This window comes from Rhamphochromis longiceps, linkage group LG13 (assembly GCF_057381845.1).
Source record: "Rhamphochromis longiceps isolate RC_006_pf linkage group LG13, R_longiceps_female_GT1.1, whole genome shotgun sequence".
NCBI lineage: Eukaryota > Metazoa > Chordata > Actinopteri > Cichliformes > Cichlidae > Rhamphochromis > Rhamphochromis longiceps.
In genome coordinates, this window is record NC_140569.1 from 13,108,589 (window position 1) to 13,135,255 (window position 26,667).

The 26,667-nt window shown below is 38.5% G+C and overlaps 1 protein-coding gene across 1 annotated transcript in view; it reads left to right on the forward strand.

The window, feature by feature from the left end:
- chrm3a (cholinergic receptor, muscarinic 3a) overlaps window positions 1-26,667 on the forward strand; it is an 83,581-nt gene that overhangs the window by 18,488 nt on the left and 38,426 nt on the right. Inside the window, exon 2 of the mRNA XM_085428319.1 lies at window positions 5,962-6,076. The gene's annotated coding sequence lies outside the window, so the exon portion shown is untranslated. The remainder of the gene's footprint in view (window positions 1-5,961; window positions 6,077-26,667) is intronic.

Here is a 26,667-nt window from a genome sequence, read left to right on the forward strand (position 1 = left end):
CAATATAAATATTTATTGCACTTATTAACTGCACATCAACTTCGTAACAGTTGCGACAGAACATAAAAACAATAAATAAACATAACAAAACAATAAATGTCTCACATTTTGTCCTTGAAGCAAAATGTTGTACTGCTTGTAATTCCACCTCCACCGTTGCTCGACACTGCGTGTATAGAACAGGTAGTGCAACATTTGAAAAATAGTTGCGGGATGGCACTGTGTAGCGTTTGTCTAGGGTGTTGACCGCAGTATCATTTTCATACATCCCTCGCTTTGCACAGTGTTGATGGGAGCCATATCTTTGGTCAGGTGATAAGTGATAGCCTCTGTAATTTCTTTGTGCCTGCGGGAGTTCGACGGGTATAGGGAAGCGCTGTTCCCGTTATTGATGTTTGGGTGGTTGACCGGGACGGATTTTCTCCTGTCACTTTCTTGGCCTTACAGCTTCGTCTCTCCGTTTTTTCCCCTGCCAGCTGGCTTCTGTATCACGTGGTATAAGGCTCCGCCCTTGTCATTTGCTGAGCAGGAAGAGTGAGCGCTTGTTTTCATGCAGATTATGTCCCGGATCAAAATGCGGTACAATCGTCATCTTTTTTTCTTTAAAAAAAAAAAAATCGTTGTCATTTGGAAATGAGATCACACATAAGTATGAATTGAGATCGCGATTTTCTAACGATTAATTGTGCAGCCCTATTAGCTATGCACTGCTATATCAGTATCGGCATTTATAAAAGCCCACAAATTAAAATTTAAAAAGTAGAGACAGGAGAAACACCCTTCAACTGTGTTATGAGTGTTGATGTTGGATAATTTGTCCACTAGAGGGCACTCTCCAACTTCACTGTTGGCAATATGAGTTTGGAACGTTACAAACACAACAACCAGCTGATATATAAGCAAATAATCCGCAATATATTTCTTAAGGAAATCTGTTTGTGTTGTTTGGGACTGACAGAAACAATTATTGGCAGATATATCAAAATATCGGCATTGATAATAAAAATCCTTTATCGGTCGTAACAGTAACTCATGGCAAGTCGCAGATTACCCCTTTATGCTGGTTGTTGTGTTTATACATGTAGCATTAAATGATATGCATTATGCTGTTATTATGCTGATCCCAATGTATTGACATATAGTTAATACTGGCATAGTGGTGAAATTCGCAGTGGTTTTTTTTTTTACTTTACTTTTTATTATTCTTAAAGCGAAAATGTGCCAGTCCAAACATCACAAATGCTTAAGTCTTGTTGTCTTTTGACATGAGAGTGTGTGGCAGCTTTCCTTTTGAGATTTCGTGGTACTGACCTTTGAGTTTATATTTGGATCACAGATTGTGCCTCTAAAGAGCTTAACTGTCTCACATTCATGCGGTTTTTTGGAAGGTCGCAAAGACCTGTTCTGCCATCACTGCTGATTAATCTGAAAACAAAAATTGAATGACTCTTAAATCAGTCTAAAAATTGGCTCTGACGGTGTAGATATTGTCTCGGTGTGGACCACTTCAGAGAGAAGAAGATTTAACAAATGTGCGAGAGTGAGAATGCCTTGGCAAATTTTCAAGGCCTTGTTCAATGTCTTGTTTCCTGGAAGCAATACACAGCAAATATCTATCATGCAGACAATTTGCAATATTTTTAACTTCACGAAGCAGATCACATGCAATGTGTTCAAAATGTGTCACTGACAGAAAAGCAAACGCCACAGTTGAAAGTTTTACTTTTTGCTCTCAGTGAATGAAGTGAAACCAATTTAGATCTCAGGTTTAAGTTCTCTGATTTCAACGTGGAATCTCTTTATTCTCTTCCAAGCTTTTAAAAGTTATGTCCCGTAGTTCATTTTATCTGCCCTTTATTTCATGCTGTTTGCTCTCAGTTCTCAGTCTCTCTGCCTCATTTTCATTTCCAACCCTCAACTCTTTCCTTCCTTTAAAGCCTCATGGGCTTTATAGTGGCTGCTTCTCTTCCATCTGTTTCCCAATCAATTTGTTCTCATTTCCTGCCAATTGGTCCACCTCCATGGGCTAAGGCTCATTTAACAGGAAGCATCGCATGTTGAGATCATCAGCTGTAGTTATGGTGATCAGCCTGTGGACCTTTTGCCGTCAGGGAAGCTTTCCTGGATTTTAGCCATTTGTTTGAAGTTTTGAATGTAGCCCTTTACAAGACCACTGTATGTGTTCGCGTGAGGACATGACAGTGTTTAAGCAGATGGTTCACAATTTCACTCATTTTAACAGCGTGAAATTTTAATGAAGAAAACATTGTGCCTGTGGTCAGGCTGCTGTCAAGGTTTCTGTGGTTTGACATAGGAACCTTTTTGCTTGTTAGCCCGATTTAACAATCTGTTATTTGTTTGATGTGTCATGGAAAGACAACTGACAGAAGACTGCCAATCATATTTATGTTCAGCGTGTGTAAAACAAAACTTCCTCACAGTGCTGTGAATTTGACTCCCTATTAGTTTATTGCAGCTTTCTTAAACGCGGATATCTATTATCACTATCATGCATTTTTTTTAAAGACTGCCACAACGGCGCCTCTCTAATCTCTTTAGGCATTAATGTCTCACCCATACAGTATTACTGTTGGGGCTGCTGCTGTCCTTCACAAAGCCAATCTGGAATTCGTGTGCTTCTCTGAGCACAGAAAACAGAAGGCTTACAAAAAAATCCTCATTGTCCTCACTGATATGTCAGAAAGATTTTCTTTTTCTTCCCCTCTCATAAATTTTAAAGCAAGCTTTAGCTCACAAAGTGGTGACTGAGTGTTGATCGGGAGAAGGCAGAGCAGCTCTGCTGGCCAGCCAGCTGCACACATATTAAACTTGTAACTATGAGTTTCAGAAGACACTGAGGAAAAGTGTGTGGAATGTGTGCAGTCTGCATAGTCCAGTTAAGGTCTTATTATTTTGGTTAAGCCGTTTTCAGCCGTCTTTGATGGCCTACAAATTAGTTTTCCAGTTCATATGCATAAACCAATTAACAGATGATCCGTGTCCACCTTTGTGGCATGACAGCTCTTTTAACTTAGGAGTATTGTCCTTGCAGTAGCTCATCTACCCCACATTTAAATCCCAGTGCATTTTAAATATTATAAAGTGGACTTTTTAGGAAGATAAACATCTATACTATGCTTATACTAGCACACACTATATACCATGTGTATGTTGTCTATCATCTTTATGGCAAGCTAAGACAACCTTAATGTGGTTTAATGACATTACCGCTGTATATAATACACAATACAGAGCTGTAGTGTCTGTCTGCTGCTCATGAAGTAGCCAGTCTTATCAGTGGGAGCAGATGGAGAGCGTCCAAGTGAGAGGCTCAGTCTGGCTCCATGTATGTCATAAGTAAGAGGATGACCTTGGCTGAATCTCAACTGCAGTTCAACCATAAGAAACAGACTGTTTCTTTCTGTCTTTCTGTGGATGTCTATGTTTCTGCCACTCTCACAGGCACATTCATACAAACTGCTTTGCTCCTACACATTCCCATATGCAGTGTTACAGCTGAAGACAATATATACTCCTCCATACATTTATAACACGCTCACTGAGGCTCTTGCAGACCCTTGCATGCAGAAACTGAGTCATTTGTAGCATTTATCGCAGTAGAGTAAACATTTTTTTTTCTTTAGTGAAGTTTGAACCCTATTTTCTATCATGTCCCAGCAAAACTTGAGGCTCTTAAATTAACCCAACACTGACTATTTGACTTAAATATAAATCCTAAAACACATTAATCAAGGGCAGTTTTACTAGGGCCTGTGCAGTTGTTCTCACTTTTCTGCTCTCACAGTTTAGGATAAACATTCAGTGAAAAGTGATATGAATGGATTTTTGGCCAATAAAATTGAAGAGGGCTGCTTGTAGATTTATATTGGACCAAAGCTGGGTGAGATAAGAGGCTCAGTTTTGGAAAAAGAGAGATATGAGACTTTGAGGGGGGGGGGGCTGCTACTATAGGTATTAACCTAACCCAACTACTGCATGTCTTTGTACTGTGGGAGGAAGTAACTGAAAAGAATGGTGGAGTTGAGCGAAATTCAGGACTTTCTTGCTGCGAGGCAACAGTGCTAAACACCACCCCAAACACTTATCTGCTGGCTAAAATCACAGCTCTGATACTGTAGCATGGACATATAGTACTGATACTATAGTACTCTAATACTTGGGAGATAAAAATGAATTGACATGTCTGGGTTTGTAATTACATTTTCTCACATAATTTTTTGGACAATATGCGGTGAACTTTTGATTGCTGACTGCTGTTTTCTTGCAACTGTTTAACGAAATGCACGTCAACTTTGTATTTTCAAGCTCATATATTTCTCGTGTTTGAATCGTGAACTAATGCTAAGTCGGTTACATTTTTTTTTTAACCAGCTGGAGCAACACAACAAGACCAGAGAGCAGAGATCAGGAAAAATGTTGTCAGGTTTTTTTATTCTATTTGGCGATTAATGCCTGCGCCTGGTGTATGAATGCTCAATCTCCAATACAACATGAGCTTCTTTTCAAAGGGCCCACAGTTGCATTTTGAACATGAACGATTCAGTTTCCTCCTTCAGAACAGTTTTAATTCAAACTATGAACTAAAACTTATATAATTACTTGACCTTTTATCTGTTACTTTAAAGCAGTGCCCTTCACATGTACCGTATAAAACATCTCTGTAACAGAGTACTAATGAGCTATTGTACGTCGACATTCTCATATCTGGATAATTACCATTTCACATTATTGTGGGAAAAGCCCCCTCATTCATTGGGTATTTCTTATAAACTGAGACTCAGATCAAGTCTTGTTATAGATTTAAAGTGGAAACTTGAAAATGGTAATTGTCTCGTTCGGTCTCACTTGAGAACGCCTCTGCAGACTCTGCTAAACTGTGAAGCAGATAGGCCAAGCACGGTCATTGGTATTAGGATGAAATACTCCATGTTGTTAAAATGTCTCATTTTAAATCCTACAAAACAGTTGTTCATTTGTATTTAAATTTGCCTGTTTTCACTTTAGTGCTCATGCAGCCACTGAAAATGTCAGTGTTACTAAAAAAAGAAGTCACTGTAGAGAGTCGTCCTTGCTTAGAAATGTCATGCAACTTCCCATTAGAAAGGAAATATTTCCTCGATTGACCTTTGAGGTGTAATTTGTATGTAACACGAAAATGAGACCGGTATGCTCATTTATTTCACAATGCTGGAGGTGTTTGTGAATTGTTTGAATATTAGTATCAAGCCCGTGCCTTGGCCTTCTTCCTCTCCGTAACCCTTTTTCATTTACTCATCCAAGCCAGCTATGACTTCCGTTTTTAATAAATGTTTTTTCAGTGTGGGAACCGCTCCATTACTTCTGATTATTTGTAAGCTCATTCTTTTATAGTACATTCACTTGAAGACTGTTTTAATGAGCTCTCAGAAGGCCTGCTTCCTTAGCCTGTGGCTAGATCCAGTTATGTGCAGCAAGCAACTCTACTAGACCAAGACTATATAAGGCATGAACACTTCCCTAGACATGAAGACATGCCATTCTTCCCTTTGACAGATATTATCCAGTGGGGAATGGTAGCCACACAATTTGAGTAGATCCTTGATTGTAACATATTGCATAAATAAAACATAAAGAAATATTTTAGCATTGCAGGGGATGTCAAGCTATTTTGGAGGGCAATATGAGCTATTTGGCTGCGTTATATGCTTAGTTACAGAATAAAGACATTTGGCTTTATTTTTAAAGCTGAAATGTTTAATTTCTGGAGACAAATACTGGTCATTTGTGACCGAACTGAAATTAATATTACAGACTATCCACCTGTTAATGATTGACCTTCAGATGAAAAGCTACAAGACGTGCTATACGTGTTTCACTTCCTAATTTGGACACGTGTGTTTTTAACACATTATCTTGTTTCCTGTCCTTATTTCTGCCCCCTGCTCCCTGTCTGCCTTCCAGACGCCATGATCCGGCTGGAGGAGGATAATCGTGCACCCCCAGTACACAGCATGGACACCAAAAGGCACTCTGCTGAAAGGTGACCTCCAGGAATTTCACCTCCACAAATTATTTGGTGAGTTAAAAGTGAGAGAATCTCCTGTTGGCCCATGACACCATCTTCCCCCCGTGTTAGCTGACCTGCTGCTTAATGCAAAAGTTTGTTTTAGACATTTAAATGAAGTCCTCTAAAACAGAAGACATAAAAAAAATTGTACAGTTTTATATTTACTACCTTTTTAGGAAAAAAGCTCAGCATGGATTTATGGTTTTTTTGTTGATTTTTTTTCTAGCACCATAAAGCGCTGATTGAATGAGCTATGCTTACAATTGTTCCTTTTGGTCTGCAAAAAAGGTTTAAGTGCAAAAAAAATGTCATTTCCCAATTAAAATTGTATATTTTTCTTTTATGACTAAATCTGTTTTTTCTTTTAGTATCATTTAGAAAAAGAGACACAATGCAGGTTGTATTAGTGTGTGTGAGCACTCCTCCTGCAGCTCTTTCCTCCCCCTGAGCGTTTTAAGTCCTTCTGAGCAAATGAGCATAGCCATATGGCTTATACTTATTCTTTTGGCAGCCCTCTACTCAACCCATTTCACCAGTGGTCTCACTTCCTGTGTGAACTTATTATCCAGTTAGGTCTATAATTTGTTGAACAGAGACAGAATTTTTGTAGTTTTGCCTCTGTACACTAGTGTTTAGCCGTTAGCTTTAATTCAGGGGGTTTTACAAAAAAGACCTGCATTCACTGTTTATTCATTAGAGCCACTTTATGCATAGTCTCCTGTTTTTAGAGGCTCAAAACTAACTAACTGTCACTATGCTTTGGGTCATTATCACTATTTGCACTGTGAAATGCTGTCTGATCAGTTTTGCAACATTTGTCTGAATCTGAGGAGAGAGTATAGCCCTCTACACTCCAAGATTCATCCTGCTGCTTCTATCAATAGTAACAGCATTAATAGACACTAGTGACCCGCTTCCACTGGCAGCCATACATGCCCATGCCATAACATTGCCTCGATTATGTTTGACAGATATTGTGGTATGCTTTGGATCACAAGCAGTTTGTGTCTTCCTCGATCTCTTCCCTTCATTCTGGTACAAGTTAATCTGCCCAGAGATTTCTTTTCAGAAATGTCTTTCTTTTCCTTGAGTATAACCAGTGGTTTGCTGCTTGTTGTAAACTCTGTATTTACATTCACGAAGGTGCCTCTTTATTGCTCACTCTGACAAGGACGTTCCTACTTCCCCTGGAGTTCCCCTTCCCTTTGACTTGATTAGATGTTGTAAATTTGTTTTACTTAACCATAAAATAATTCTGTTATTTTCTACTGTGGTTGCCTTCTTTGGTTTTTTGGGCTTTTTGGTATTGCGGAGTTGGCCAGTGCGTTCATTCTTTTTAAGAATTTACCAAGTTATTGATTTGGCTATGCCTAAAATTTTTGGTATTTATCTGATTTGTTTAAATTTGTTGTCGTTTTTTTTCTTTCAGCCTAATGAAGGCCTTCCTCACTTGCACCAACATCTACTTGGGACTCATATTTAAAATTGTAGTGATAAAATATAAAAGGCAATTCTGAAAATGGGCCACTATGTACAGGGAGTGCAGAATTATTAGGCAAGTTGTATTTTTGAGGAATAATTTTATTATTGAACAACAACCATGTTCTCAATGAACCCAAAAAACTCATTAATATCAAAGCTGAATGTTTTTGGAAGTAGTTTTTAGTTTGTTTTTAGTTTTAGCTATTTTAGGGGGATATCTGTGTGTGCAGGTGACTAATATTGTGCATAATTATTAGGCAACTTAACAAAAAACAAATATAGGTTCAAGGTTCAAGGTTCTTTATTTGTCACATGCATAGTTATACAAGTATAACACACAGTGAAATGTAGCCTGACACGCTCCTCGACATGTGCAAAAAAATTGGTGTGTGTGTGTGTGTGTGTGTGTGTGTGTGTGTGTGTGTGTGTGTGTGTAGAGGAAGAACATTATATATATATATTAGTGCTGTCAATAGATTAAAAAAAATTAACTAACTAATCTCACAATTTTCTGTTATTAATTGCGATTAATCTCAATTACTTTATTAATAGCCTGGCTCCAATTACATTTTTTTTATTCTTTATATTTTAAGTAATTATCGTTGTTCACCGAAGTCCAGTGGTCTCCGGTGAGAGCGACATTCCTTACTTGCACAAGCTTGCTGGACTGCTGAGCCCTCTGGTCCCCATACAAAGTGTGCAGTCTCGACACAATGGTTCCTCTCGAGGGCAGATTGTAACACTCATCTCCTGATGCAGCACGAATGACTTCTCTCAGTCCATCATCTTCTACTATGCTAACTGGTCGGCAGTTTTTAGCTATCCAAACAACCAAGGAATTGGTTACCTTTTCTCTCACATTTTTTGTTATTCGTCCACAAGCACCATACTCCTGAAGCGTAGACTGGCGAGGTCCCGTAGAGGTGGATTCAGTTGGGTGTTTTGCTCTCAGGTGATACGCCAGTGATGAACTGCTTCTGTGGTACTTGAATTCAGCGTTGCAAATTGTGCATCTTACTCTCGTTTTGTCCAACAAGCCATCAGGCAACTTCTTAAAGAGAAACTTTCCACCCAAAAGTCCGCCCTCGTCCATGCTTGCGTGTGTTAGCTAGTGTTAGCTAGATAGTAGCATGGTGTCACTTCTTCTTCTTCTTCTAATCATTTCTGTCAGGCCAAACGCCAGCATAGCACACTGTTGCCCCCTCCTCCAGAGGTGCTCATGAATTTAAAAGTCTTAGATTACAGGAAATTAATAAAAAAACAAAATCAGCGTTAAATTTTTTTAATGCATTAAACATTTCGCGTTGATCTTAACAATTAACGCGATAATTTTGACAGCACTAATATATATATATATATATATATATATATATATATATATATATATATATATATATATATATATATATATATATATGTATATATATATATATATATATATATATATATATATATATATACACACACACACACACACACACACACACACACACACACACATTGGGTGAATGTGCAGTAGTAGCAGCAAGCAGGTGAATTCTGTGAGAGGGCGGGTGTGTGTGTTTAGGGCACGGATGGCTTGGGGATAGAAGCTCCTCTTGAGTCTCTCTGTCCTTGCCCGGAAGATGCGGAACCTTCTACCAGATTGCAGAAGTTGGAACAGTTTGTTGCCAGGATGGGACGGGTCCTTCAGTATCTGCGCTGCTCTAGTCCGGCATCTCCTGGTGTAGGTGTCCTGAAGCGGGGGGAGAGCAATCCTGCAGCAGCGTTCTGCTGTACGGATCACTCTCTGGAGAGCTTTTTGGTCCTTCACACAGCTGTTCCCAAACCACGATGTCATGTTCTGTGTGAGGATGCTCTCCACAGCGCCTGTATAGAAAATCCTGAGGATCTTTGGAGAGACCCTGAACTTCCTCAGTTGTCGTAGGTGATACAGGCGCTGCCTAGCCTTATATATACCCATTTCAATTATTTATTTTTACCAGTGAAACCAATATAACATCTCCACATTCACAAATATACATTTCTGACATTCAAAAACAAAACAAAAACAAATCAGCGACCAATATAGCCACCTTTCTTTGCAAGGACACTCAAAAGCCTGCCATCCATGGATTCTGTCAGTGTTTTGATCTGTTCACCATCAACATTGCGTGCAGCAGCAACCACAGCCTCCCAGACACTGTTCAGAGAGGTGTACTGTTTTCCCTCCTTGTAAATCTCACATTTGATGATGGACCACAGGTTCTCAATGGGGTTCAGATCAGGTGAACAAGGTGGCCATGTCATTAGTTTTTCTTCTTTTATACCCTTTCTTGCCAGCCACACTGTGGAGTACTTGGACGCGTGTGATGGAGCATTGTCCTGCATGAAAATCATGTTTTTCTTGAAGGATGCAGACTTCTTCCTGTACCACTGCTTGAAGAAGGTGTCTTCCAGAAACTGGCAGTAGGACTGGGAGTTGAGCTCCAGTACTCCACCTCCACCTTGCTGGTGTCTGAGTCGGACTGGAGCTCTCTGCCCTTTACCAATCCAGCCACGGGCCCATCCATCTGGCCCATCAAGACTCACTCTCATTTCATCAGTCCATAAAACCTTAGAAAAACCAGTCTTGAGATATTTCTTGGCCCAGTCTTGACATTTCAGCTTGTGTGTCTTGTTCAGTGGTGGTCGTCTTTCAGCCTTTCTTACTTTGGCTCCAGTGATGTTGCAGCTCTGAAATATGGTCAAACTGGTGGCAAGTGGCATCTTGGCAGCTGCACGCTTGACTTTTCTCAGTTCATGAGCAGTTATTTTGCACCTTGGTTTTTCCACACGCTTCTTGCGACCCTGTTGACTATTTTAAATGAAACGCTTGATTGTTCGATGATCACGCTTCAGAAGCTTTGCAATTCTGAGACTGCTGCATCCCTCTGCAAGATATCTCACTATTTTTGACTTTTCTGAGCCTGTCAAGTCCTTCTTTTGACCCATTTTGCCAAAGGAAAGGACATTGCCTAATAATTATGCACACCTGATATAGGGTGTTGATGTCATTAGACCACACCCCTTGTCATTACAGAGATGCACATCACCTAATATGCTTAATTGGTAGTAGGCTTTCGAGCCTATACAGCTTGGAGTAAGACAACATGCATGAAGAGGATGATGTGGACAAAATACTCATTTGCCTAATAATTCTGCACTCCCTGTATAACATTTTTTCCAATTCCTAAACAGCTGCAGAAGTTTTGTAAAACATCTTGAATTAAAGCTGGAAGGTTGCACTTCAATCACATCTTAGTGGTTTGATTTAAAACCCATGTGTGGTGGTGTACAGAGGCTCATAGCTGACTATGAGAATGTTACAGTACCATGCTGATGGTAGAATTTAGCTCAAAGCATCATTTCCACAAAGTACAGCCCCCCACATCTGCTACTTGAGTTCTTATTTTCTAGTTAATCAAAAGTGTCACCTCTTGTAGATTTTAGTTAAAAGAAATCATGTGTGCAGATGACTTCTCATGAGGTAAAGGGGTATAATGAAGTGGTAGGAGAACTCTTTCTTCCAGTCAATCAAAACAGCATGATCCGGTATTATCCTGCAAGCCTGCCTGGGAAGGCTCTGATTAGTCCTGCCTGAGGAGCTACATTAATATGAGTCTAATAGCCATGGATAAAACTGACTTTAATTCCTGAACAGTTAATAAAAATGCAATTAAAACACTTTGAATAAAAGCTGAAAGTCGTCACTTCGATCACATCTGGATTGTGTGCGATTTAAAGTCAACTGTTGTGGCGTACAAAGACGGAACTACAAAAACCGAGCCTTTCCTGGGTAAATTATTATTCATGCACTCAGCTAATTCAATCTGAAAAGACCTGTGATTGGCTGAAGTCTCCTGTCACAGCCTAGACCTTCAAAAACCTGAAAGCCGATCCCATTATCTTTCTCAGACCAACTGCATTGCAATACAATATAAGGTCATAATGAATTTTTAAATCCTAGTGACACCAAATTTTATTACCAACCAGTTACTAACAATCATGCAATTCATTAAAACATTTAAACTTACCAGCTTTGTTGCTAAATGTTTTCAGCTGCTGATTAAAACACAGTTGGTGCTTGTTAATAGGATCAATATATTTTTGGTTTTGGCATTTTTGTGGGCTATTATAACAACTATGACAAGATGATTATTCAAAACTATTTGTCCAAATTTGAAAAAATATATCTAATCGTTGAAATCTCTGTAGACTACTAAATTTAAACTACCCATGTAAAAATGATGGTGAAGTGCGCTTGATCTTAATTTAGATGCACAATCAAGACACTTTGCTTTTGTGAAGGCCCATGTAGGGTAGCAGTCCTCAGTGGCAGTTGCTCAACATCTGTAAGTTATTATCTGCAAAAACAAAATATCAGCACACACAAGACAGTAAAAAATAATCAGCTGTAATAATAATGACATTTAGCAGATGACAACAACCACAATGCAAAAACACAAATGCTGCTACCAATACTTAGATGTACAATAATAAATGTGATGCTTAATAATGTGCAATGTGAATAGGCAGCATTGCTTGGGAAAAGCAGTATGCGTGTGATTTAATTGGATCAAGATTTGCTTTTAAAAAAAGAACCCCAAAAATATTGTTAAAGGCAAAGTACAAGTGTCACAAAGAGGGCGACAGGCTGTCACTTGACAAATGAAATGAATATTTGTGTTGGATTCATAAGTGGAGAGGCTGGTATTTCGGTTGTGTGGTCTCAAGTTACATTAGTGATAATTATTTCTGTTATTTATTCTTTGCTAATAGCAAACACTTCTGCAAAAAAATGCTAAGGAAGTAGCATTTTAGGTAGGTCGCATTATAATAATAAGCTTGTTCGGTCTTCATGTTGAAGTATCAGTAGTGCGAGATATTGATCCCCAAGTTGCTCCTGGTGTGTGTGTGTGTCACAATAAAAAAGTGCTGTATAAAAGTGTAAACGGGGGTTGTAGTCGAAAGCCTATTGCTCAGAGTAAAAAACATGCTATATAAGTACCAGTTCCTTTATCATCAGTGTATTATTTTAACTATGTATGTGCTGCTTTATCTATTCACTGACTTCAAACTGGTGATAAAACCTTTGAATTACAGTAGCTTGTGACCTGACATTAGAAAAGATCTTGAGTAAGTCTTGTTGTTTTGTAAATAAAGACAAAAAATTAAAAAAGAATATGATAAAAAAACTATAAAAGTAATGAAGTCCAACCCCTGAGTATAAATTACATAGGGATGATAGGTTGTGATAATATTATTTATTTGGTGCATAGTGCTGCAGAACTTTTTCTGATAAACTATAACCTCATCTTCTCCTGAAAAGTTTGCATCAAATGATGTAGCCTTGGGTGAGGTTGACTCTTAATGGAAATCTGGTCTCTCACTGAAGCAATGATTGATATCAGACTTGCATTCATTTGACAGTAGATACCTCAGGCTACAATCCATGCAATCGCTATAAGTGAAATAAACACACACAAAAAACACCCCAAAAAACATGAAAAATCAAGCAAACATTAAAAAAAGCATTAATTGGCCAAAGGCAAGGCTCATTTATCACTAATGAAATGGTGCATGCATGCAGTGTAAATGCTATGAAGAGTTCAGTGGGTTTACAGTGGGTTTGTCACCAAGCAGCACATCTGTGAGGGTGGTTCCAACAGCAAATGTGGTTAAAAGCACTCAAGCACTGGATAGGATTCAGTCAGCGTGCATTTAATTTGGGTTTGGAGTAACAGGAGGCATGGACGTGGTTATACAAGAGATATGGACAAACACATTTGTGACTGTGTAGGAAGGCACAGATAAACCATTTCTGTCACCTCATTTCTTAGAATATGGTTTAAAGTGCTTTGAGTTTTGTTTATCCAAAACTAGTAATTTAAAAGGTCACTGGGGGATTAAAAAAAAAAAAAGCTTCATTGAAATTCAAGAAAGCTTCAGATATGTACCCTATACTAACTGGTCACCTGACAAAATCAGTTTTCTAGCAAAAGAATTTACAAAAGTTGGATTGTTTCATTGTTTTTAACTTTATTCGCAGGCAATGTCCTTTGTCATAAGACCTGAGCAGTAATTATTGCTTCACCAATATATGCTCTACAAGAAATCCTTAAGATAAATGACAGAACATATTAAATAATTAATTCGTAATTATTTAATATGTAATAAATGAATTATTTGGTTATTTCTGTTTGTTGTATAGCATATCAATCAATTATCTTTACGAAAATGTACCATTGATTCCATTTTTGAAGCCACACTATATATATTTATTTCGTTTCTGGCGTAATCTATCCACCATGTGTTGTTGCATATCCTAACTTGATCTGGGGAACTGATGAAGCATTTGTGAGAACAAAAGGTGAATTATAGTTAGGGAAACCATTCCATTGGGACTTCATTAGCTAGTGGGCTCTGTACTACAATACTCAAACATTATAAAAACCTATTTGGTATTCAGCTGCAGTTCTCAGGGGCTCGTATTTGCAATTAAATAATAATCTCTCACTAAGTTAAGAGTTAGGAAATCTCTAATAACACACACACACACACACACACACACACACACACACACACACACACACACACACACACACACACACACTTGTGCTAAACTCTGTCCACACAAAGATTTGATGATACTTGGCGACAGTAGGATTAGGGCATTTTGAAACACTGTAGTGATTGTTGTTTTCACTTTGCTTGAAAACTCTTTATCTCTGGCAAATGAGGAGCCCATTTTTCCTTAACAGTGTATCTGTGTATATAAATGCAAATGATGCCATCCAAGTGGATGGAATTCAATTTAAATAATGATCCGATACATTTCAAAGTGCTGTTTTTGAAATTGGCTCTCTTGGGACCGGACAGCTTGGAAAGGACTTCGCCAGCCTTTTTGTCCCCAACACTGAAAGTCAAATACCAATCACATCACTGGAGAAACACAATAACTCTGCTAAATCATGTTGCAACAGAAGCATGGAAACTGCTTTTTTAATTTCTACTATTTACCTGTCACTTTGTATATATGCACTGGAATACTTACTCTGCATTTTTATGTTCAATTAAATTTTCAGTTGTGATTTGGCGTTGTATAAATACAACAACAGTCGCCTCAAGGCGCTTTATATTGTAAGGTAGACCCTACAATAATACATACAGAGAAAAACCCAACAATCATGTGACCCCCTATGAGCAAGCACTTTGGAAAAAGTGTGAAGGAAAAACTCAGTTTTAACAGGAAGAAACCTCCGGCAGAACCAGGCTCAGGGAGGGGCAGCTATCTGCGGTGACTGGTAGCGGAAAGCGAAGGAAGAGCCCGAGAGGTCTATTAACGCATAGTGAGTGAGAAAGGTAACTGAAAAAGATGTTATTATTAATTAATCAGAACGTATTAAACCAGACCACAATATAGTAAAAACAAGAGAGCAAACATAAAAACCCAACACATATTTGGGTTATATGTATTGTCTGCTTTAGAGGACACTGAGATGGAGTGTCCCTGTTGGTATGAGGTGAAGCCCCAGGGGACAGATTAAAGAAGCTGGCATGGTACATAAGCAAAGGCTTAGAGGTGCATGTTGAGCCTGAGTGCTGTATCATTCCCAGTTAAGTGTACTACAGCAGAGTGATTGGCTTCTTTTTTTTGGATGCATGTGATGTTTTTTTTTTATCTCCTATTATGTTTATTGCCTAACCCTAACCCAGTAACTCATCCACTGAGGTTTTAGTCAATTATGGCACCTAGCATGGTTTCCAGCCATATTGCATAACCCTTTAGCCAAGTCCCATTCCTGCACTTTACCACTTCATTCACTGATTGCTTTGTCCAAATCCAGCTTTGGCTCCAATTACTGCCTCTTTCTGTCAATATGTTTGCCCCACAGAGATTTGTGATTTCAGTGTAGTGTTTTTTTCTATTTCAAAAAGATCTCAAGTCTTATGCCTTCAATAATCTTGTAAACCTGTTTAGAAGCTGTTTGGCTGGTTATTATGATTTTCAGGCACTTTTTCCATTAGATAAAAAGATTTCATTATCACCTTCTTGTTACCCTAAGCCTTATATTACTTGTCTTACAGCTATACTCTCGCTCAGTACATTTGATGGAGGTACAGTAGTGTGCAAAAAGGCTCGAGCCACCTCTAATTTCTTTGCCTTCTGGCTTCCAAATAGCCAGATATTCTTGTGTTTCTCGGACGGTCTTTTGAAGTTTCTCTTTAGACATCGGGTGCTTTTTCAGTTAATTTCTATTCAGTCCTTCTACGTGACCTTTTTCAGAAGAATGCTGTTTTTAACTGTTTTTGTTGAGCCACTTATCAGTGGTCATTAAGAACACACAACACCGTCCATTCGAGTATAAAAAAAGACATAACTCAAGATATGGACCAGTGGTGAGTCTGCACGTAACATGCAGCATTTTTTACTGAGAGTATAAAATGTGTTCTAAAATTAAAAGAGCATTCTCAAAGATGAAAATGGCATATTTCAGCATGGTGTATATTGGCAAGTGAAGAACAAAAGAAGAAGGACCAGGCCTAGAAACTAGAACTTTTAGTAGCAGGTGAACAGTATTTGAAAGTTATGTCCTTCATAAAAAAAATACAAAAGACCTGCCACAGGACATAAGAGATCCATCTGAGCCCTCTATTGATCGATCAACTGTTAGCCAAAGCCTCCACGGAAATGGTCTCAGTGCAAGGATGACTGTCAAGAACTCTTTCTTCAGAAAGGGAAACTGAGAGAAAATGCCGAGGATGGCCAAATTACACAAGAAGTGGACTGGAAATCAGTGGCAATGGATCTTATAAAGTAATGAATCCAAATTAGAAATTTTTGTTCAAACCTTTGTACAGTGGAGGTGAGGAGAGAGATACAACAGTAAGTCTCTACAGCCATCTGTAAAACACAGTGGAAGCTCTGTAATGGTTTTGGCTGAATTTCAGCCAGTGGTGTTGGGAATCATTTCAAGATACCAGGAATGATTAACACAGAAAAATACAGTCATATTTTAAACCAACGGGCAATACCATCTGGAAAGCATCTGATTGGCAACAGCTTCATTTATCAGCTTGACAATGATACTAAACACACTGTCATTGCAGTAAATCAAGACTGGATAAAAAACACACACACAATCAAACACTATTTGTCATGGACTGGCCTCCCAAGAGCCTGGACCTAAACATTATCTAGGAAATTTAAGGATAATTTTGACTGAGAAAGGAAAAAAGGGCAGCCAACATCCAAAGAAGAGCGTCCTTCAAGTATGAAGTTTAATACAAAGTGTCACAGCTGTCCTCACAGTTTTCCTTTCCAATACCCACCAGCTTTCTGTGAAAGTCTGAGCTATTTTATGTGCGTCTTTTACTTTTTGAAAAATGTTTCTTATCTCCTGTACTGACTAGACTAGAAAAGGAAACATACCAAAACGACACTTTTATCTGAACATGCCTGTGAAGGTTCTCAGTCATCCAGGTCATCGTAGTCAAAGGAGCTTGCAAAGAAAAGCGTCTGGACTTCTTTAAGTTACTTGAAGACGTTTCACCTCTCATCCGAGAAGCTTCTTCAGTTCTAAGGTCAAATGGTGGAGAGTCCCAGATATAAACCTAGTGGGAGTAACCCCCCACAGAGGGACAAAAGGACCCCCTGATGATCCTCTAATCGCCTGAGCCAAGGTGTGAAACTGGGTGTGGGTCCCAATCAGCCAGAGTTTCGGGTGTGTTCATTGTGAAACCTGGCCCCACCTTATCATGCGAATTCCTGAGATCAGATGGCCCAGGATGTGAGTGGGCATTAAGGCGTCTGGGAAGGGATCTCAAAACTGGATTATAGATGGCAGAGAGTTGGTGTCGTAAACCCCCGCCTCTGTTCAAAGATGGTCGCTCACAGTGGACATAGATGGCTTCTTTCACTCCTCTTTCAAACCATCTGTCCTCTCTGTCCAAAATGTGAACATTGGCATCCTCGAAAGAGTGTCCTTTATCCTTAAGATGCAGATGGACTGCTGAGTCTTGTCCTGTGGAGGTGGCTCTTCTGTGTTGTGCCATGCGCTTGTGAAGTGGCTGTTTGGTCTCTCCAGTGTAGAGGTCTGGGCATTCCTCGCTGCACTGTACAGCATACACCACATTTATATCTGAGACTCTCCACCATTTGACCTTAGAACTGAAGAAGCTTCTCGGATGAGAGGTGAAACGTCTTCAAGTAACTTAAAGAAGTCCAGACGCTTTTCTTTGCAAGCTCCTTTGACTTTTATCTGAACAATCTTGAACTTTAGTGTGGAAGAAATGTCCCTTGCATGCTCCTAGTATTTGGTCAGCTGTAGTTATTTGTTACTGCAGCACATGTAGTTTGTAATAAAATAATGGATATAATATATTAAAAAGTCTGAGGATCAGTTTTAAGAAGGTTTTCATCAGTATTTAAATACCTTTTTGTGAGGTATATAAGTTTTGGTTAATTGACAGCAGCACAGCTGTCCTCTTTTCTTTTGTCATATCCACCCACTCTTTTTTCTGCCCATTCTGTCAAAATTAAAGGGGAAACAGTACAAGTATTATCAAACTGAATGAAACTTGAGAAATTTTTTATAAGGTGATTTCTTTTTCAGAAACTCCTTGTCCTGTTTTCCCCTTGTTCTCTTTACACAAAGCTTAAAGCCTTTATGATTCTTCCCATTTCAGTAGCCAGAGCACACAGACTCCCGTACCTACTGGAGACAGTGTCCAGATGTATCTCTCTATCATTTCTCCTGTGGCACAAGTATATTTTTATGCACACACAGCAACCATTTTAAAAGCAGTTTAAAGGGCACTTGTACTGGGTGAGAATTACTTCATTCACATTGGAAGTGGTTTTAACAGTAAAAACTACTGAGTGGAACAGGGCAATACAGTTTGTTGATGCACACTGCCGGAATGTATTTGGGAGACGAAAAAGGTGAGTTTCTGAGTTTCAATTAGATTTTCCTTCTTAATCAATTTGGATTATTTTTTCTAACCAAGTGTTTATCTTCATTAATATCAGAAGTCAAAGTGGAATCTGGCAGATAGGTGAATCCAATCCAATGTAGCAGTGCAGCGTGCAGAAAATATTAACCTTACCTAAGCTTTAAATTTCCCAGTTACCATATGTAAGTTAGCTGTCAATACCTTTGAAAATAATCTCTCATCTTCCTCTTTTGTCTTTCATATTTTTCTCTCTGTCTTTGTGAGTGAACTTGTCACACTTGTCATTGGTACAGAGGCTGCATTTCTATCTTGTAAACTGCACAGAAACCAATTGTGTTTAGTGTTAAGCTGTTTGAAACATTTGAAACATTACCTGGCAATTGTAAATTACAAATGCTACGCAGAACCCTGAACTAGATGGTCTAAAATTCCATTACCACAATTTTATTGGCATCTGTAGCATGAACACACCACAGTGATGAAAATAAAATAAAGGATGTGTTGATGGTACCGTATAAGCCCAGCTGTGGGATGACATTATTTTCTTAGTACTGAGTAAGCTTCTCCGTGACGTCAGCTGGAAGCAACACCAGACTGCAACATAAGAGAGATTAACTCACTTGACAATATTAAGCATTACACTTTGTCCTCTGTTTCCCTAATTATAGTGATGGTCTTTACAGATGCTATGCCTGCTGGGATGTGTACAGTATGTGACCTGGCGATGTATGTTTGATCATGTCTTAGATTTCTGCTGCTAGATCAGTACAACTGCCAAGTAAGCATAAGTGTTATTACCAGCAACACAACAGCATGGAATCACACCTACTTCAACAACCTGACCTTTTGGTTGGTTATTCAACCATTTCAGTCCAGATATTTTTCATCTCCCAGCATGCTCTCATCCCAGGGTGACAAATACTGCTATTTTGTCGTATGTTGCTGGTATCAAAGAGATATGCACATCCATTTGTGTTGGTGCCTTGAAACACTGGCAATGTAAGACGCCAAGGATAATGATCATCTTCGAGCGAGCAAGTCCAAATTAGGAGGCTGTAGCAGCAGCAGTGAAGTAAGTTACAGGTTTGTCATCCAGGACACTTGTGGTTCATGTCGTGTTTTTGAGCTTTATGTTTCTCACTAGGCTGTCTAGGCAGTAAAATCTACAAATATGGGACTTCGGATCATTAAAAGTGCAAAAATGCAGCTTTTTAAATGGGATGCAAAGGAGTCTTTTGCCAAGATCTCTTTGTGATAGTTTTGGAGTGAAACTCCCTGTTGCCTTAAACCAGGCACCAGCGACTGTGATAACAACAGTGTTTGACTCAATGTGAATGGAAATGGGCTGCTGTGTGTAAGCTACGCATAAATGAAAAAAGTAGGATCCATAATTTATATTTGTGCTTGAGTTTATATTTCTTTGTAATCCACTTGTCTTCATAACTTTTTTGGCAAAAAAAGAAGGAAATAACTGAGCAGGTTTCAAACAGCAATGTTTCTTATCGGTCCAAATATGAACTTCCAGCATCTCTGAAATTACTAATTAAGGGTAAATAGAATTGTCAAAATGAGCACATTTTTTCTTCCCTTTTCTCTTTTGAACTTGTGTCTTAGGAGTTTAGTTATTTGGTTTACACAACCCCTTAGGAATGTTTCCTCTTCTCATCAGTGATAGAAATCTAGGTATGCATTGTAGCGCCATGGTGATGAATCAGTAAACCTTACCCTGTTTCCTTCCCGGCTTTGTATCATTATGATGAGGAATTATTTCATCTTCCACATTATCTAAGCCGATAGATGGAAAAAGTTGAAACTTCTGAGCAAAATATTTTGAGTGCCAATTTGGCACCTTTTCCATTAGCACTTAACTCCTTGTCAAATGCTCAACAGACTTAAACTAATACCAGTGAAGAAGGAAATTCAGCAGTGTTCATATGCCAAATTTTATTATGTCTCCCACACATTTTAACATGGTGTGTTACAGCCATGGTATGTCTGGAAGTTCATATTTCCCAATGTTTAAAAAAAACGTCACTTAAATAAAGAAATAATCCGATTTTAGGGGTCAGAGGTCATGGTCACTACTGCCTCACAAAAATCTGTCACTTCATAATTTTTATGAAGTGACAAAGTCAAAGGTCAACTTTATTGTGACATAATATTCTGCAGGAACATTGTCTGACCATTATTAAATGTCATAACTGAGGAACAGAAGGGGAGGTTGACTAGCTGGCAGAACATAGCACTGCGATTGTCAAAGGTTTCAAAGAGAAATCCAAACCGAACACAAGGAATGCCATCTGTTTGTCATTTAAGTCTCAGAGTCAAAGCCGATATAGCACCTTCATCATTCGAAGGTGCCATATCAGCCTGTTCATTGTTCTGTTCAGCTGTTAAGGAAATTCAGCTTTGATTTTGCTTAGTTTACTCTTGGTATTCTTGAGTTAAGCAGAGGTCTGAAAATAAAATTTATATTCTGCAAATCTAAAAACCCAGCACTGTTTTCATTTGGAACTTCCTAACTTTTTCCTTGGATTGAATTTTTCTGTTTCTGTTCCCCTTACACTCCCTTTATTTCTGTTTTGCCAGGCCATCCATTTTATGAAGGGTATCGTTAACAATCTAGTTCTGTTTTATGCATTTTGTGCGGTATAATTCCCAGTATCGGAATTGCTGCCGCACCAAATTATGACTTCTGTTTGATAATGACTGCCTATAGAACAAGGGACCTTCATTCCTGTTGAGCAGTCTTTTTCTCCACCTCTGTGCTGCTCTAAGCTGAAATTTACCATCTGTTGAAAACTCACAGGGGCAAAAGCATATTAAAAAAATGTTTAATTCCCCTTTTTCCTTGACAGGACAGAAGCTAAGAATCTTTTTATTTTATGTGATGAGGGCACATTGTCACCTTTAACTTTGAAGTTGTTATTCTCTATATTTTTATACCACTAAAACATCCAATTCCAATTCCTTGTGTGCTTTTCTTTTATCCTCCATTTATTCACTTTCCGATGCTAACGTTTGATTTGTTTCCAACCTCAGCCTCACTTGGAACCAAACCTCTCTTCCATTTTTAGGGGTCAAGGTGTCTGAAGATCTGAATTGATGATTCTGGCTTTAATTAGTATAGCCTGTTTTAGTGATATCAGCAATTCTTTACAGGCTATGCTAATCTGTGCCAGAATCAGCAATGCAATTGGGACGGATGCATTTCTCCATGACGTACATTTAGGCCATTTATTGTACTGCTGTCATTCTCTTAGTTTCTCTTTTTTATTTATTGCTGGTTTTGAGTCAATGCTTTGAAATATAACAGAGCAAAAAAAAAAAAAAGCTCCTTGAGAGGGATGGATACTGGCAAATGCCTTCAGTCAAGGGGCATATCTGCTGATAAGATATAATTTGTAATAACGCGAATGAAAAAGAAAATACTGTTTGGCCTATATGTCATATGTGCTGAAATTAAGTGGCCTTTGCTGTGATCCATTGGGCAACAAGTTGATGAGTGTAAATGTCAAATATTGTGTCAGTATCTCAATCTTCTTATTGGAAAAGGAGGTTCACTGGTGTGAAAAAGTGCAGATAACTCTGACTCCAGTAGCTGCTTCGTTGTGCTGATGTTTTTTCCATTAACCTTGTATGTTAGAGGTGCCTTACCTGCGGTCACTTAATTTAACAAAATGTCTGCCCTTTAAAAAAGCCATTATCCCTGCAGAGTCTCAATTGACCTCTATAATGATAAATGTATAATACTATATCTATTTTTGAATACATACTTGAAGAAAACACTATCTGGAAAGATTTGATAGCATTTATCTGCAATATCACTGTCTGGTTTTTTGTTTTGTTTTTTTCATTTTAAATTATTTGTACTAATCATTTCAAAGTTACAGTCATTCATTTATGTAAAGCTCTCTTAAGGTTCCACCACAACATTACAGTCTGGAGTTTGGCTGAGCTATTGTAAATCTTTCATTAGCCATTCTGCTGTGGTGTGCTTGGGATCATTGTCCTGTTGCATGACATGAAGCAGGACAATGATCAGGACTATCAAGTTCTATCCAGGTGCAAAGCAAGCCCACACCATCATCCCTCCACCACTGTGCTTGACAGTTGATGTGAGGTGAGATGATTGTGCTGTGTTTAGATTTTGACAAATGTGAGCCACATTGTGACCAAACATTTTCTCTTTGAACTTTCCTAAGGACATTGTTCTAAAAGTCTTGGGACTTCTTCAGATGTAAATTGGCAAACCTAAGTTGTGCTGCTATATTGATTTTAGATAGAAGAAGCTTTCTCCTGACAACTCTTCCAAGCAACTCATACTTATTGAGTCTTTTTCTAAGTGTACCGTTGCGAAGTGTAACGTTTGCCTTGCTAACTGAGGCCTATAGAGTTTAAAATGTAGCTTTTGGAGTTTTTGCATTTTCTCTGACCATTGCATGTTCTGACCTTGAGGTGAATTTTCTGCAATCTCCACTTGTGGGAAGGTTATGGCATTGTCTTCACATACATCCGAATGCTCCAGACCAGAAAACTGCCAAAACCTTTTGGATTTATTGAGGCTGTAACACTTGCTGAAAGACAGTTAATCAATTGCATTTGATTTGCAGGACCTGTCTACTAGTTATCCTACTAGTACCTAAGGTGTACTGGATTTTTGACTGCAAAAACTTTCTTTTTTCACATCACTGTGTAATCCTGTCTTCATATCAAGCCCATTTTCAGTACTAGTTTTGGCTTGTATCTTCTCACTTGAGCAGTATATATAAACTTAACAGTTACCGCTCTGTACTGTATTCTAGCTCATAATGTCACTGATGCATTTCGACATTTCTAAACTGTATTCAAATGCCAATCTCTTGCACAGGAAAGAGTATGTGTTTATAGTAGGTAAAATGTGGAAGACAATGATCAACAACAATGTCTATGCTCACAAGCAATGTGTCCTGTGACATATTTCAAGACCAAACAGAATAGGTGCTTATAGTATTTTTCTGTCCTTGCCTCCCTGTGGAAAAAAAAATTCCCTTCATGTCAATTTTCTGCCACAGGGGTAGAGCATATTGCACATTCCAGTAATAGTGGCATACAGGTAAACTGCCTGTAAATCAGGTCTCTGCGGAACTGCCATTCTGCAGTGGCCTTTGATTGTCAGGGGAGCAAATGGCACCAGCATCTGCAGGCACTTGGATCTCACCCTGATGAAAAATGCACACACAGACAGAGAAACGTTCGGATAAACACACGAGCACAGGCACTTGCGCACATACACACTGAGTGCAACTGGCCTCACATTAACCCTCCAGCCCTCTTTGTTTTGACTGGCTCTGAGCAGGAATATCAATCCACCTGTGTTGGCTTTACTTTGAAGCATCTGAGAAAGGAAATCTGCTCTCATTAACATAATCACCCTGAGAGATTTTCTCATGTACGACCTATTAGGCTTAATGTTTTAAGTAATTTGCCATTACTCATTATTTAGCTTTTGTGAGGGACATGATTAAGTTCCAGTTTTTCCCTCTGTCTCTCACACACACAATTTAATCTGAAATTTGCTACATGCTTGAGACTCAGGGTGATTGATCTTGGTAAATTAGTCTGCTGCCCACTGTGTCATGTTATCTACATCTATGTTGATGAATCACCTGTCTTTCTGGCTCACAGCAATTAACTTGCATGTTTAACTTTCCATCCATCTTGTCAAGCTGTGTTTAAAACCTCAATGCGACTCTTTAAAGTGACTTACAAAGCTTTGATTTTACAGAAAGATAGTCCCTTGCATGATTATGTACCTTACAAAGTTAATGCTTCCAGCTATCTATTCCCCTGCCAGGCAGTTGTCCATCATTTCTGAAGTGGATAAAATGCTCTAAATTTTCTGGGTAATTGTGTGTGCCTTTAAAAAAAAATCTATACATTTTTAACACCACACATTGATCTTTAACTTGAGAAAATCTAATTTGCATTTGTATTTTTTTTTTTAATTGTGTCTCTTTAAACTTGTTGATAAAATCCCAGTTAAATCTTCTCCATCATCAGGGTGAGTCAAAAGAGTAAAATGCTGGGGCCCATGAGGTCACCTCTCCACAGTTTTATACACCAGAGCACCAGGCCCCTCCATTTAGTAAAGTAATTCAACTCATTACCTCTCTCTCCAAACTGTATGCATGGAAAGTGTTATGCCTGAGCTCCCATAGGCTCTTAAGCTGCCTTGGTTTATGAGGCATCCGCTAGTGTGTGGGTGCACAAGCGATTGCACACGCTGAGTGTCTCTCCCCATGTCTCCAAACATTGATAAAGCAACAGAGGGAGAATTTCTCTATTTTGCCTGAAGCCAAATAAATAAATAAACTATAATGCATGTCCAATTTTCACTTTTCATTTGCAAAGAATTTTGTAAGTAATTGGAATTCCAGTAATTTGACAGTGCGAGAGAGAAACTAAACTTGAGTTAGTGAAGATGGATGGGCTGGGTTCTGCAGTATGCAACGTATTTTATCCTGCTGTATTTGTATATGTTTTTTCCTTTTTTATTAGTATTTTGTTAAAAATGTATTAAATTAGGATCTACAAGGATTCTCTTTGCTGATCATTAGATCATTAGATCATTAGAAAACATTAGAGCACTTGTGCAAATATGTGATGTCTTGATAAATCGAGCAGATATTTGAAGTTTACACAGCACCATTCTTAAATTCTTCAAAATATCTTAAAAGTTTATTTTGTGACCCAGAAAGAGTAATATTTCAAACTCCGCCATTCTGTGTTACTCCGCCACTGTCTCGTTTGAGCTTTGGACGAAATGGATTCTGGGATGTTGCATTTCGTCTTTCGAGCTGATTGGAGACGAAAACAGCCAATCAGATTTTTTTGCATCCAAGTCTGTGATTGGCTGGTTTTGTGGCACAAATATAACGGTGTACAGAAAGAGTTGAGCGCGCACGGGCAGAAATGTTGAGAGCGCAAGCAACACGTTGCGAGCGAGCGCAAATGCAAAAACTGAGCAAGAAGGGCTGCTATTGTGTGTGTGTGTGTGGATAATAGCAAACACTGAAATACATTTTTTGCATGCAGCAATGAGTTTTGTTCCCACAAATTTAGCTTTTCTTCGCTCGAATTAAATTTCTCCTCAAAATGCAACACTTGCACCTGCAAAAAAAAATGTAATTTTTTTTTTTTACTTACGCTCAAATTTCTTTTACTTGTGCTCAGAATAGTGGCACAAAAATAATGCCATAGAATACCTGCCTATGGATTCCACAAACAAATCAAAGTTATCAGAGGAAAATGGAAACTTTAAAAGCGCCTGAATAGATTTGCTGTCATCGCCATCACTGCTGGGTTACTGGTATGCTTGATCTGTGGCTAGACTAGAAACTGGCTTTTTAAATGTTTAATTATTCATGAAAATCATCTACTTGGAATATTCATTTGCACAAACACGGCTCAAGTATAGCTGTACATATTATTACATATTTCTTCCTTTTTTTATTTAGATCTATTAGTGATGTTAATGGGTTCATTACAGCTCCATACACATTTTCCAGGTCAAAAATGCCTCAATTGGCTGTTTTCATGCTAAATGTCGCCAGCCCCTCTCCATGATTGTTCCATATCTATTGAAAATAGGTTGTCTGATAGGATTTATTATTTGTTACTCTTAGTTAGATTTTAGTTAGATTTTCTTCATCTTATGCCATAATAAATTTGTGGTTGGTTATAATTGAACAGTCCACATAATAATCCAGAAACTAATCAACACAGTCAGTAATAACAATAATTGCTATGATTGTTATGCCAACCACCAGTTGTGAAAACTAAGCACATCTTTCCTCCTTATTTTTGTTGGCCAATATGCTATTCAATGCTTTAACAGTGTCAGTCGCATTGTGCTGTCATCATTCTGCCTTTGTTTATGTGAACTACAGAAGGTGGGTGCGGGACAAGGGCACTCGTCAGTTTTTTGACCAGCTTTAAACAGTGTGACTTTAATTGACCGTCACTCCCTATGTACAGTCTCTTGTTCAGTTCTTAGGAACATTCAGGCACGGCTGCTCCTGTCTATCAGCTGAGATAACTGCCAGTGTGATTTGTGCGGTGCCGTAATGCTCACAGCCATTTCCCTTACGAATTATTGG